Source organism: Papaver somniferum, chromosome 6 (genome assembly GCF_003573695.1).
Source record: "Papaver somniferum cultivar HN1 chromosome 6, ASM357369v1, whole genome shotgun sequence".
Lineage (NCBI taxonomy): Eukaryota > Viridiplantae > Streptophyta > Magnoliopsida > Ranunculales > Papaveraceae > Papaver > Papaver somniferum.
Genome location: NC_039363.1, coordinates 150,635,628 through 150,648,572, shown reverse-complemented (window position 1 = coordinate 150,648,572; position 12,945 = coordinate 150,635,628).

Here is a 12,945-nt window from a genome sequence, read left to right as displayed (position 1 = left end):
CTCAAGAGGGTAGTGGTCTTAAAAGTGGTGCCCAGGGTCAGAGTTCGTCCCCTCGTAAATCCCGTGAGTGTACTGTGCTCATGATTATATTACTTTGGCATATCGACACGTGCCGGTTAAAATGTTTCCGTTGCAACTTATTTAATGTATTTGGCCACCTATATATGTATCTCCACTTCCCTCATTTTGAGTGACTATTTTATTTTTCTCTCTGCTTTCAATTTCTCTTGCCTCCTTAGGTAATTCAGAACCGGATGTGTCAAGTTCGTCTTCTTCTTCTCGTCAATCAGTTCATTCTCCTATTAATTTCCCTCCTTCTTCCGATCCGGTATGCGTGTATTTTGAATTTCTTTTATTGTGCCAAGGTATTTTGCCTATAATTGTTTTTTTTTAATATCCGTCTTCTCTCTTTTTTTTTTAGAATATGGGAAGACGTGACGGCGCTCTAGAGAAGGGAAGCGGTTCGAATCAATCTATTAAAGGAAACGAATCTGGCAGCGCCAATGGCAAGCGTCAGAAATTAACTCCCAAAGTTTCTCAGGGCGTGAACGCGGATGCTGAACTGATGGCTATTCCGGAGGATCCCAAATTTCAATACCCGCGTGTCGTGTCTTCGGCGGAGGCTGGTGTGGATAACCATTACATTCTAGTACACGGATTTTGGGTGCCTTCTGCTAAAGCAGCCACCTATCGCCGCATAGTGGAGAAGTTTGGTCATATGTGCATTTATGAAGAAATGCATGTCAATTCCTTGATCATGGGTACCGAGGACTTACTCGACATAGCGGAAGGGCTTTCTTTGGCGGAGGAAACTCCAATTGATCCGGCTGTTTTGAGGAAGTGGGATGCTAACATTCAGACCCTGATGGCTCTTCGCTTCCCCATAAAATGGCTCAAGGAATCATTGGACTCAGCAAAGGCTAGTCACAGTGCGCGGATCACCCTACCTCGTGAGATTGATGAGTTGGAACGGGAATACCAGCAACTGCTCGATGTCGCAAACGCGAAGAAGAAAACTTATGATCAGCTTATGGCGGATGTGGGTTGTGCTACCCAGGAGTTGAAAGCCCCTCGTGATGTTGCCGAGGAAGTCAATGGGCGTTTGACCAAGAAGAAGGCCGAATTGGTGGCTTTAGATATATTTTAATGATGACTTTTGAAACCATTTTCTTTTTATTAGTGAGGTTGAGGATTCTATGGTTTGATTCTCTTTCATGGACATGTGTTATTGTTTGTTTGGTTTAATTACATTTATCATTATGGTTGGATAGTATTAAATATGGTATCACTTATGTTTTCTTATATAAGTAGGTGTGAATACGTTTGACGTCCTTCATATTTATTTTACAGTTTGTTCATTCTTTGGTTGCTAGCTACATTTCTGCAGCTGATGGCTCATCGTCTTCATAGGTATACTTTGGCTTTAGCTCCGATACCATCATTAGTTGTTCCTTATGAAAAGGTCCTTATGAAAAGGATCATGAGCTAACTCGCTTGCTATTGGTAAAAGCTGAAGTGGAGATTCTTAGGGAAGTTAGGATGGTAAACAGAACGTCTACGCGTGCGCGCTTTGACGAGCAGCATGAGACTTATTCGATGGCTCGAGGTGCACAAATGTTCGGGCGTGTCACTATATCCGTTCGGCGTGCCTTGGACAATTCCATAGCTGCTCGAAATAAAGCTGAGCATTTATACCAGGAAGCGCTAATCATGACGACGGATATTGAGCAGTCAATAGCCGACTGTCATGCTTTTATTTCTCAGCAGGAGGGCCCGAGCCTTCGCGGATGTACTTTAACTTTTTGTGTTGTATCTGCTCTTATCCATCCTACTGATATGAGGGCGGAATTAGCTCGTTTACTCATTTTGAAAGATGAAGTTGGTATGTTGCTGACCAATCGCCTGATGGTTTTGGATAAAGCCCGGAAGGCTTATCATGAGCATACGGAAACATTAGGCATAACTCGACAAACTTGTGTTTCTAGTGAAGTCATGCGTGAAGTTCATCAAGTGTTGGAGGAAATGCGTAGCGCTTTTACTGACGTTACTATTCAATATGGGGAAGCTCAGTTGATGATGCAAGACTTAGACGAGGACATTTCCTACTGCCGTTCTCTTATAGCCGGCTCTTCTTCGTTATTTTAAGGAGTCTTTATGTTCATCAATTTTTATTTTATTTTTGTAATAAATATTATCTTGATTATCGTGTTATTTGGAATTATATATATGAGAACTTGCTTTAGTTAATCACTGAAACATTGTTAAGGTTTTCTTCTCTTTTCCATTTACCTTAGTTATGGCTGGTCGCATTAGATTGGTTCTTGAGATGAAGTATCTGAGTCATCTTCTCCGCGTGATGTGCCTTGCTCGATATAATTTTGAAGTTGACAATGCAAATTGGCATGAGCGATTATCTGCTGCTGATCATCTTGTGAAGAAGATTCAGGGTGAGGGCGGTCTTCCTGACTTATCCCTTCTCGAGCATCGTGGTTATTGCCGTGAGCAACGCATGCTTACCCATTTTCGTTGGGTTGAGGCGGGTCGTAGCGTGAGGTCTATTGAGGCCGCTTTATCTGAAGTTCGATAAGCATTACATGTATTACCATGATTTTTTTTTTATTTTTTTTTATCATTGTACAAATTTCTATAAATAGGCTCTTATTATTGGTATGATGTTTTATTCTCTAATTCTGCTCATTGTATTTTTACTAAGTTCATCATGGCTGAGCGTTTACATGGTTATGTGTTGGCTCTAGTTTCTGTGCCGGCGTTGATATCTCCTTTTAGGAGAGGTTCTGAACTAGACCGTCTACGGCTTGTGAGAGCTGAAGTATCACTAATCAGAGAGGAGAGGCTGGCGGGTCGTGCGGAGGCACGCGCTCAGTTCAACAAGTGGTATGAGGCGTATCTAAAAGATCGGGCAATGCAATCATCCAGACCGATCTGTTTCGAAATTCAGAGTGCTTTGGATAATGCTGCTGCCGCTTGGCATGCAGCTGATCAATTAGTACAAGAGATAAATCTTACCCTGTTACACATTGATCAAGTTATTGCGGATTATAACACTCCCGCTGCTCATTTTTCCAGTCGCCGGATGCATGTTATGCTTTGTCTTTATGTATGATACGTTACTTGATGCATCATGCACTTAAGTCAGTTGAACTAGCACGATTGTTGGTGTTAAGGAGTGAATTGAGAGATTTACGGAGTCATAGGTTAGTTGTACAAGGGCATGCTCGTAAAGCATTGTAGGAGCAATAGGAGACTTCCAAAATAACTCGTTAAGGTGACGCATCTGAGCAAATTTTGTTTGAGGTAGATCAATTGCTTGGAGATCTACAAGTAGCTTTAGCTGTAGCTACCACTCAGAGTGAAGAGGCGCTTCTGATGATGCAAGATTTGGACCAAGAGATTGCTCACTGTCGGATGCTAGTTGCTGTTGAGTCGACTTGAAAGTTATCCCCCACCCCCCACCCTTTTTTTTTGGATATATGACTTGGTTTTGTAAACAAAAGGTTATGGTCTTGTTCTTGTTCAAGTTCTAATGGAAGAGTCAGTTAATGAATTACGTTTATCTCTTAGGAAACAAAAAGTGGAGCTATTACAGGCTATTGTCACTGGTAATACTCGACTCGTTCAAGAATGTGAGGGGATGTTTGGGGTCAGTCAAGTGCAATATTTTTAAGCTATGGATATTTATGCTGACCGATTAAATACTAGCCGGGTGGACCCCTCGATAGAAAATGTGATGGCTGCTAATGAGGCTTTTGATGCGTTTGTGGATGCTCGTGATCGGATGGAATGTGTAGAATACATCCTGGCTATTGATCGTGTCCGGCTGAGGCGCGCGAACTCAGTTCTTTCGTCGTTCCTTTAACCTATATTACTGCGTTATTCTCCTTTTACGCTTTGTTTTGGGCGTGTAGAAATTCTTTTAAGAACGCCGCTATCGTAGAGTTGCGTGCTGTTTTGTCACCTTAATCAATGAATTTTGTTTGATTGGCTTGTCTATTTTATCATGTCCTTTTAATTTGTTTGTCCGCGCATCTCATCAAATTATATGCGGGCTTTCGATCCGTTCTTGGATTATTAGTGCACTTCATCTAATGCCATGGATGGAGCCTAGCCCTTTCTTGGACTATTGGTGCACTTCATCTAAATCCATTCACGGAGCCTAGCTCTTTCTTGGAATATTGGTGCACTTCATCTAAAGCCATGCACGGATCCTATCCCTTTCTTGGACTATTGGTGCACTTCATCTAAAGCCATGCACATATCCTAGCCCTTTCTTGGACTATTGGTGAACTTCATCTAAATCCATGCACGGAGCCTAGCCCTTTCTTCGACTATTGGTGCACTTCATATAAAGCCATGCACGGAGCTTAGCCCTTTCTTGGACTATTAGTGCACTTCATCTAAATCCATGCACGGAGCCTAGCCCTTTCTTGGACTATTGATGTATTTAATCATGGTATATGCTAAAATTCATCATGACTCAGTTCGAATATAAGATAGATAATTTTATTATTTTTCATCCATCCGGCGTACATCAAGTTGTTCATGCATAGTAAGTTTGAGCCATTTACCATTAATAGGGATGTTAATGTGGGAGCCATTCATCCACTTCAGGTAATAATATCCTTTTTCTGCTGCCTCACTTATCATGTAGGGACCTTGCCAGTTAGCAGCAAACTTACCTGCTTTCTCATTACGTTGAACGTGCGGTGCAATTTTCATTATTACATCATTTACGCTGAATATAGTGGTAAAAAGTGATTCGATTCTCGAACTTGTGAAGGATAACTTTAGACTTAAATTCAAAACTAAATAGAAAACTCACTAATAATTATAACAAACACTGATAAAGTTGGTATCAATATTAAAAGAACACTGAGGCTAAAAAGATGATTAAAAAGATGAAAAGTGATAATACATACGATTCGCAACAGTTCGTTGGTGTTGCAGAATCACTGTTACAGGGAGAAATAGTAACTAAAAACCTAATGTAACCGCTGTGATGAACGACACATAGGTACTGCTGTGAAACAACGATAGTTTGCTGCGACAGTTGCTTGTGCGTCAATGTTCTTCATGTTCTTCCTCTTCAGCAGAATATTGTATTTTTCCTGCAACTCGATCTCTGGAGCTCTCTATTCTCCTCTAAACTTATCCTAAGGTTTCGTACCTCTTATATGACTTATCCTCTCTCCTTTTATAGGCCACATCTCGATTAAATCTCCCCCAAAATCTTGGTTTATCTCCACAGCAAGTTTCAGAGTTTTCTTTCTGCCAAACTCTCTTCACGGGTATTTGACCTCTCCCAATACTTCCAAACTATTTATTAGATAACTACGAATGTTGGGGAAGCTTTTCTAGCCTTTAATCTCCCTGAATTGTCGAAAAATACTCCAACAGCAATCCGTGACCACAACACCTCTGTTTCCTTCTCCCTGTCGATCTAACCCAATTCATTCGATCCAATCACATATACCGACCCTGTTATGCTCTAGGAAGTCCAGCCCAACAAAAATCCGAGATTGAATCTCCTTAAATCTTCCCAAGAATGCGAACCCTAATCTGCATGCATGCTGGTTTGTTTTCCCGCCATAAACCAGAATTCAAATAATGAAGATGGTTTCCCCCTATCCAGAGTAGGGGTGCCTTTAGCAGCTTCCTTAAGGGGTGTCCTGGGTGTGCCCCTTATCCAAATCGGGGGTCCGAATAGCAAGTGTCCTCTGGGTGCTTTCCGATAACTTTTCGAGCCAATTTTTTCCAAAAATGTTTATTGGCCAAAAATACCTACAAATAAATAAAACACCATAATAAGTACAAAAATGAGCCCTAACAATATATAAAATCGAGACAAATCGGACACAAAAATGTGTATATCAAATACCCCCAAACCTATTATTTTCTAGTCCTCGAGCAAAAATAAAATAGAAATAAAATCCTAACTCACTGTCGCAGGCATCGTCGATTGCATTTAGCGTATGCAATAAGCCTTTAAACCCCTAGGTGTCTCTAGTGGCGTTGTGTTGTCTCCGGAGGGCTTACCAGAGGTATACCCACAAAACCTTTATACTCCAGACCCTAGCTATCTGCATAGGACCTTGGAAGGCACTAAAGAATCTCCTTGGTTGGCATACTTATTGACTACAGGAGGAAGTACCCTGATGCGAAATTCCAATTGTTGTACACGAGTTCGCACTCAAGCATACTAAAATTCATATAAAGTGACAGAGCTCTACTCAGATAGTCGCATCCAAACTCAGAATCAAACAAATCACATGGATAGATTAAGAATATGGATATACAAAAACATAGATGGTTTTGATGTTGACTAAGGTGAACGTTGTTTCTCATATCTGTCTGAAGGCCACTGCCATAATGAACCTATCCTAATGGACTGAGATACCGGTATGACTAATATCAACACACTGGCATATACAAGGGTACTAGTGGACGATAATCCTAACTCTAGGTCAACACAACTGGCATATACAAGGGTTCCAGTGGTCGACTTTATTGAATTTATTCCAGTTGGTCTGATGGTCTGGTCTCTCTCTTTTTTTTTTATGGCTATCTCAATCACTCTATTTCACCCTAGCAATGGTAACAACTTGATCGTGAGCCCCACCTAATCACTTAGAGAAACATATTTTAAAAAGAAAAAAAAAGAAAAATAGAAGTGAAAAGGACTCAATGAGATATGGCGAAACTACCGTGTTATTTCTAACACCTGAGATCTGTGCTTTTATGAATAGACTCTTTAGATGTTTCCATCTAATCAGATTGGTCCCTCAACTCCTACAACCAAAATGATTCCATCCACTTAGATTTGGTAGCGCCATCCTCAATAAAGATAAATTTCTAGGCTCTAGAGTTTATTTATTGCAACGAAAAAGTAACAAAAAGTTCTACCCCACCCCCAAACTTAAATCTAACATTGTCATCAATGTTTCTAATTAAAGAACAATACCAAAAATATAAGTAACATGAGGAAATAGTAAAGAGAGAAGTCGGAAAGATAGTACCTGGGTGAAGTGTAACCAAAAACCTACAAAAATAATATACAACATACAAAATCGCCTCGATGGTCAATCAAGGTAACCAGGGTCCTCCAGAGGGCCCTCCTCAACATCACCTGTAGGAAAAGGCTCTATAAAGGGCTTCAATTGCTGACCGTTAACCTTCGAAGAACTACTACCATCTGGTGTCTCAATCTCAACAGCGCCATGAGAAAAAACAGTACGGACCACAAAAGGACCGGTCCATCAAGAGCGCAACTTCCCGGGGAATAGATGCAACTGAGTGTCATATAGAAGAACTTTCTGACCTGGAGAAAATGACTTTCGTAAAATATTCCTATCATGCACAAGTTTCATTTTGTTCTTATACTCCTTAGCACTATCGTATGCATCTCTACAAATCTCGTCCAACTCATTGAGCTGGAGCTTTCTTTGAGCTCCTGCCTTGTCAAGTGAAAAGTTTAAGTTCTTAATATCCCAATAGGCTCGATGCTCTAACTCAATAGGAAGGTGACATGCCTTGCCAAACACTAAAACGATAAGGTGACATTTCAATGGGTGTCTTAAACGCAGTACGGTAAGCCCATAAGGAATCAGTAAGCCTCGACGACCAGTCTTTCATATTTGGATTAACTGTTTTCTCTAGAATACGTTTAATTTACCTATTGGAAACCTCTACCTGACCACTAGTCTGAGGGTGATATGGGGTTGCTACTTTATGGGTAATACCGTATTGTTTCATTAAAAGAGCAAACGGTCTATTACAAAAGTGTGAACCTCCATCACTAATTATAGCTCGCGGCGTACCAAAACGTGTAAGTATATTCTCTTTCAAAAACTGGACTACGACCCTGTGGTCATTTATTTTACACGGAACCGCCTCAACCCACTTAGACACATAGTCTACAGCGACAAGTATGTAAAGATAACCAAACGAAATAGGAAATGGACCCATAAAATCAATGCCCCACACATCAAAGACCTCAATCACTAAAATAGGGTTCAAAGGCATCATATTTCTACAGGAAATGGTTCCTAACTTCTGGCAACGCTCACAAGAAACACAATGACTATGGGAATCTTTAAACAGCGAAGGCCAGTAAAATCCACACTGCAAAATCTTAGCAGCAGTCTTCTTAGCACTAAAATGACCCCCACATGCATGTACATGACAAAAGGAGATAATACTAGACTGGTCACTCTCAGATACACATCTCCTAATAATCTGGTCCGGACAATACTTAAACAGATAAGGATCTTCCCAAAAGAAATGCTTAACCTCGGCTAAAAACCTAGAACGATCTTGCTTACCCCAATGTTGAGGCATTCGACCAGTAACAAGATAATTCACTATATTTGCATACCAAGGTGATTGAGAAACAGAGAACAATTGTTCATCAGAAAAACTATCCCTTATAGGAAGGGAATTATTAGGGGAACTAACAACTAGCCTAGACAAGTGGCCTGCTACCACATTCTCTGCACCCTTTTTGTCTCTAATGTCTGGACAAAATTCTTGTAACAAAAGGATCCATCTAATCAATCGAGGTTTGGTATCCTTCTTAGACAAAAGGTATTTCAAAGCAGCATGATCAGTATAGATTACGATCTTAGAACCTAATAAATAGGATGTAAACTTATTCAAGGCAAACACGATGGCTAGAAATTCCTTCTCGGTAGTTGTATAGTTCATTTGGGCATCATTCAGGGTTTTGCTAGCATAGTAAATCACATGGAGTAATTTGTTTTCTCACTGACCTAGCACAACGCCTATAGCATAATCTGAAGCATCACACATAATTTCAAAGGGTAGGTTCCAGTTAGGTGCCTGGACTATCAGGGCAGTAGTGAGTAAAGTCTTAAGCTTATCAAAAGCCTTTAAGCAAGCATCATCAAAAACAAACTTAACATCTTTTGCAAGCAAATTGGAAAGAGGTCTAGAAATCAAGCTAAATCCTTCATGAATCGATGGTAAAAACCTGCATGCCCTAAGAATGACCTAATATCTTTTATGGTTTTTGGGACATGTAATGTCTTAATAAGGTCAACTTTGGCTTTGTATACCTCTATACCCTTTGAAGAAACGATGTGCCCTAAGACAATTCCTGATTCAACCATGAAATGGCATTTTTCCCAATTAAGCACTAAATTTTTTCCTTACACCTAGTCACTAATGTCAAATGATGCAAGCACTCATCAAAAGATGAACCAAACACTGAAAAATCATCCATAAAGACCTCTAAAAACCGTTCTACCATCAGAAAATATGCTCATCATACAACGCTGAAAAGTCGCAGGGGCATTACAAACCCGAAAGGCATGCGTCTATACGCAAAGGTACCAAAGGGACAGGTAAAAGTGGTTTTCTCTTGGTCTTCTGGGGCAATAACGATCTGATTATAACCGGAGTAGCCATCTAAGAAGCAATAGTGACTATGTCCAGCTAATCGCTCTAGCATTGGTCGTGATAAAAGGAAGGGAAAGTGATCCTTCCTTGTGACCTTGTTCAATTTCCTATAGTCAATACACACACGCCATCCCGTGGTCACTCGGGTTGGGATTAATTCATTATCATTCTGGACTACAGTGATACCTGATTTCTTGGGGACAACCTGAACAGGGCTGACCCACTTACTGTCTGAAATTGGGTAAATAATACCCGCATCTAACAACTTAAGCACCTCTTTTCGAACTACCTCTTTCATGTTAGGGTTCAGTCGACGTTGCATCTCCCTAGAAGGTTTGGAGTCTTCCTCTAAATGAATCTGATGCATACACACAGTAGGACTTATACCCTTAATGTCTGCTATAGTCCACCCTAAAGCTTCCTTATTGTCTTGAAGTACTTTACTAGCCTACTTTCCTGATCACTATCCAAATCGGAAGCTACAATCACAGGTAAAGTCTCAGATGGGCCTAAAAACACATACTTTAGAGTATCGGGTAGTGGTTTAAGGTTCAACTTTGGGTTCTCTTCTAAAGAAGGAATTAGGGTAGTCTCAGAAACTGGTAACGGTTCGAACCTAGCTTTCCATCTATCAGTGTCTAACACAGGGGTAGAATCTAATAGCGCATTCACTTGTTCAATAGTGCCATCGTCATCAAAATCTAAACCAAAATGGGATAGACAACTTTCTAATGGGTCTTCAAATAAAATGTTTGGTAATGACTTCTGAACTAAGGCTTCTATCATGTTCACCTCTTCAACACATGTGTCATCTAGCTCATAAGGTAGCTCACTGACATTAAAAATGTTCATCTCTATAGTCATATTACCAAAAGATAAATTCATCACACCATTTCGACAGTTAATGATCGCATTCGACGTAGCTAGAAACGGGCGACCTAAAATCACAGGTATCTGGTTCTCTGGGTCAAGGACAGGTTGAGTATCTAGGACCACTAAATCCACTGGATAGATAAACTTGTCGACCTCAATAAGGACATCCTCTATAACACCTCGAGGAATTTTAACAGACCTATCAGCTAACTGCAGTGTTATCTGAGTAGGTTTCATTTCACCAAGTCCTAGCTGTAAGTACACATGGTACGGAAGTAGGTTCACACTGGCTCCTAAGTCAAGTAAAGCTTTTTTTACCCTGTGTTTACCTATTGTACAAGCAATGGTAGGGGAACCTGGGTCTTTGTACTTTGGAGTTGTAGTGTTTTGAATAATTGAACTTACATGACTAGATAAAAAGGCTTTCTTATGGACGTTAAGTTTTCGCTTTCGCGTACACATATCCTTAAGGAACTTGGCATAAGCAGGAATTTGCCTAATTTCATTTAATAAAGGAAGGTTTATGGTAACTTACTTAAAAACCTCCAATATGTCATTAAAGTTCGATTCCTTCTTTATTGGTACTAATAGCTGAGGAAATGGGGCTCTAGGCACGGAATCAGACCTCTCAGAAACTGAGTTGGCATCATCAGAAATTTTATGAGTTTCCTTAGCTAGTGGTCCTGAGGGGTGAACTACAGGATGTTCACTATCGGGCATGGTTACCTGATTGTCTACTATTCTACCACTCCTAAGGGTTCTAATAGCATTCAATTGATTCGATGGTTTTGTACCAACTTCATGAACTCCTCTAGGATTGGGATTAGTCTGACTAGGGAAACTACCATTGTCTCTCTCACTTAAGGTCTTAGCTATTTGTCCGACTTGAAGTTCTAACTTAGCAAGGCTCTGAGCATTAGTTTGAAAATTCTGCTTGGTTTCTTGTTAAAAACTAACATGGCTCTGTGCTAACATTTCCTGAGTTTTTGCTAACATCTTAATAGATTCTTATAAGCTAGTCGTTTTATTTTCTGGCCCTAATGTATTCCTAGTGTAGCCAAAACTTGGGGGAGCATTAGAACTATTAGACTGACCCTTAATCTGGCCCTTAGACCATGAAAAGTTCGGATGGTTTCTCCAACCAGGATTATAGGTTTCGGAATATGGGTCAAACTTCTGACGATTATCAAACCTAGTGTTATTATATAGAGCATTGGCTTGCTCTTCATTATTCTGGCCTTCCCAAAAAGGCTCCAATCTACCACTAGTGTTACCCACTTCTAAAGCTTCTAACCGTTTCGCTATAGCAGCAATTTTGGCCTCTGATTCATAGCCTCCTTCTACCCTATTAACGTTTCCTCTGCCGAGAAGAATTGTTTTCTGGAGTCCCCTACTGCTTTCCCATTGTTGGGTCTTTTCGGCGACTGCATGCAAATATGTCATCGCGTCATCAACTGTTTGGTTCTCAAATCCACCAGTACACATAGATTCTACTGTGGTTGTGGTGGGATAATCTAAACCCTCATAAAGGATCTGAACTAACCTAACCTTCTCTAAACAATGATGAGGACATTGGGCTTATAAATCATTGAACCTTTCTAAATACCTATACAAAGTTTCTCCCTCCTATTGAGAAAACGTGCAGATTTTCATCCTAATAGACGATGTTTTGTGCCTAGGGAAAAACTTGTTCAAAAAGGCAGATGTAAGTTGTTCATACGTTTCGATTGACCCGGAAGCCAAACTGTATAGCCACGATTTAGCTTTATCGTTCAGGTAAAAGGGGAATAACCTAAGTTTCAAAGCATCATCATCTAGGTTTCTAATCCTGAGGGTACTACAAATTTCCTCAAAGTCCCTAACATGGAAATAGGGGTTTTCATTTTCCTTCCCTAAAAAGATTGGGAGCAGCTGTAAGGTCCCAGGTTTAAGTTCATAAGTTGCTTCCGTCTCAGCTAACCTGATACATGAGGGACGAGTAGTCCTAGTTGGATTCAACAAAGCTTTCAAAGTTGTCATTTCTGGCGCTATCGGAGCAACAGGGATTCTCTCCTCAGTCAAAGGACGTTCAAAAACAGACTCTTCAAAAGTCGTACTCTCTAGATTAAGGTAATCGAGACGCTTAGAACTACTAGGTTTATCTTTAACAAATCTACCTAGTGCGTCTCTTTTACGTTCATGCATACAATAGAATTTTCTAAATTGGAAGGGTAATCAAACACAGATCAAGGCCGACTCAACCAAATCAAACCTATTAATTTCTAGCAAACAAAAAGCATGATGGATCCACTTAGATTATTTCTAAACCAGCTTCTAATCCTTCGAACGGGAATTCGTTACAATTTAAGAAAACCCCTCTGGAATCAATCCGAGTTAAAGTAAGTTGAATAGAGGCGAGGGAAGCTCGGTGGAGCTTTGATACCCAAGGCCTCACTGGTATTACAAGGCGGCGCATTCACGCATTCAACTTACAGAAACCGTCAAGAACTTCGAAGTATGCTTAAAAAAGTAACCAATATTTTTCGAATGACTTTCCTGTTTAAGCTCGTTACCCTATCGGTATCGTTCTAGTCAAAATTTTAGGCTTAGGTTCGCGTAGGTTACTTGTTCCTAAAGCGGGCAAGAAGATAACGGTGA